The 2423-nt window shown below is 50.3% G+C and overlaps 1 non-coding gene across 1 annotated transcript; it reads left to right on the top strand.

Annotated features, from left to right (window-relative positions):
• Positions 1–1474: 1474 nt before the first annotated feature.
• TRNAE-UUC (transfer RNA glutamic acid (anticodon UUC)) lies at positions 1475–1546 on the top strand. Its single transcript has one exon. It is a non-coding gene; the product is annotated as a tRNA-Glu (tRNA).
• Positions 1547–2423: the final 877 nt, after the last annotated feature.

The following is a 2423-nucleotide window of genomic DNA, read 5'->3' as shown; positions in this document are numbered from 1 at the left end:
TCCAGTGACTGTTGGGAGCCCATAGACCTGCAAGCTGCTTCTCTGTGCCCAACAGGAGATAGATAAACACAGCCAGGGAGCACAGGTTTTGAGCTTGCCTGGGCAAATCTTAGACCTTGTGTCTTCATGAACATCCTGGTACAGATACACTCCATGCAATATTGGCCAGGGGAAGCAGGAGGACTTGTCATTTGTTAACTGAAGCAAAATGGGTTTTATAAAGAAGAAAAAATGGGGAAAATATCCTAACCACATAACAAAAGTGCTCCTCCTCACTTCCCCTGAAGCAGTACTCACTGGGACATGCCCATACCTTGGCTCTGGGAGAGGTCCCTAACCTGGATGCTGTCAGCTACAGGTGCCAGCACAGCCCCTTTGCCTCTTTGGCAGCATTAGTCAAGCTCTTGGGGTTAATATCTAGGGTTTGGCTATTGCTTTTTGATGAAAAATGAAAACAGTTGGGAGAATAAAGATCCTCCAGTTGTGTCTCCTCGGTATCCCCAAGGATGTGTGCAGGGTTGTTGGTGTTGCTCCATCGTCAGCCTGGGCAGTGCATGCACTTACCCTTCATGGCTGCTTCACCCACCCTGGATCCTGGGACAATCAAAGGTGAGCAAAGGGAGATATCAGATCTGCCACACGCTATCAGTTTTTGGAGTCTCCTTGGGTGGGGGGGGGAGGGACCATATCCCACACATCCCCTGCTGTGTGTCCTCAGACCATCCTTTGCTCCACAGAAGTCCCTGTGCTGCAGAACACGTTGGCCTGGCTCCTGCAAGCCTGCAAGCCTGTGGTAGAGACAAGCAATGGAATGTTCTTCTCAACAGGAAGCTATACAGTGTGCATAGCAGCTCCAGCCCCTGTATAGGCATTCTGTTTTCATCTCTAAGCAGCTGAAGTGTGCGTGTCTATCAGTAAATCTCCATCATCCCAATTGCAGTGTGTTTCCTCAGATAAAGGTGCTGTGTGATGGCAATTATGTTTTCATTTGTTGTGGGAAAACTTAATGCGCAGAGTGGCAGAAATGTTATTCATCCTCTGTTAATTATGAGCTACTTACCGTAGGAAATCAAGCAAAAACAAAACAAAACAAAAAAGTGTAATCAAATCAAATAAAGGGGAAGTGTGCCTTCATGCTGGGTGGAATTAGCTCCTGCCACCAATTAACACTGATTTAACGGTGTTAATGGCCTCATGTGTGACCCTGCCTTCAATTGGGCAGCAGTGCTCCAGGTTGGCAGCTGCCTAATGCAGCCAGCCCAGGGACAGGACTTGCACCAGCTCTGCCTGTACCTGCTGCAAACTGCATCTCTGAAACGGAGATACAGGAGGGTCCCAGCATTTTGTTGTGCTTTCGCCTTTCAAGCTGCCAGGGAAGGAGAAAGAGGGAGTGGTTCTGGGGTCTCCACAGGGTTCAGCAGGGTCAGATTTACCTGGGGGCTCAGAGCCAGGCAGGTGGGGCAACCAGATGTGCTCCCACATGGTCTAGCGGTTAGGATTTCTGGTTTTCACCCAGGCAGCCCGGGTTCGACTCCCGGTGTGGGAAATTATTTACTGTGTTGTGTTTTGGGGCTCCGCTGGGTAAAATCGACTTGACGCAGGAGTTGGCTGCACAAGGATGTGTTCTCGTGCAGCCACGGATAATTTTTCTCTCTATCCAGGTGCAACACTGGAAAAAAGAGCTCAGAGGAAATGTGGGGATGTCCATTCCGGGACTTGTTCAAAACTCAACCAACAAGGCTTCCAGAAACCTGCTCTAGATAGACTTGCTTGGTGCAGAATGCTGCAGAGCACACTGCTGAATCAGAAAATTCTAAGATTCCCTTATTTCACAGTTTCATGAGCCATTCAGCAACCATCTCCTTACCACCAGGGCTCCCAGCGCTCTGACTAATTTGGCCAAGCACTGTGAGCTTTCCAAAGAGGGAACAGATTAGGTTAGGATGTGAATGAAAATCCTGGAGGGTGCAGAGGAGGGGCGGGGAGACAGATTAAGGAGACAAGAGAAACAGAGAAGCCGCGCTGCTCCTTCCCCACCAAGACAGGGAGCCCTTCTTGCTAAGCTCTGCCCCTTCCCTTCCCTTCCCTTCTTGGTGAACAATACCCAGGATAGCATTTGCTTTGCTAGCACCGCTATTAAACATCAGCACGCTCACAGCTATGGCACTGATCAATGGCAACACCAAATCCATTCCATTGGTTGCTTCAACCAATCGTTTATTTCTCACCGCTTGGGAAAATGTCCCACAGAAAGTCCTTGGCTGGACTCGGGCAGGCAAATGCCAACAACAGCAACGCCACAACAAGCGCACAGCAAAGCTCCCCCTATGCGCGCCCTTGGCGACGGCATCGCAGAGTCACAGTCAGCCCATGCGCTCACAACGGGCCGGGTGCCTCTAAATACCCAGCGGGCCCAGCCCGCC

This window comes from Tympanuchus pallidicinctus, unplaced genomic scaffold (assembly GCF_026119805.1).
Source record: "Tympanuchus pallidicinctus isolate F22 unplaced genomic scaffold, pur_lepc_1.0 scaffold20, whole genome shotgun sequence".
In the NCBI taxonomy this organism is placed as follows: domain Eukaryota; kingdom Metazoa; phylum Chordata; class Aves; order Galliformes; family Phasianidae; genus Tympanuchus; species Tympanuchus pallidicinctus.
The sequence above is the reverse complement of the archived record's forward strand: the minus strand, read 5'-3'. Positions and strand labels throughout refer to the sequence as shown.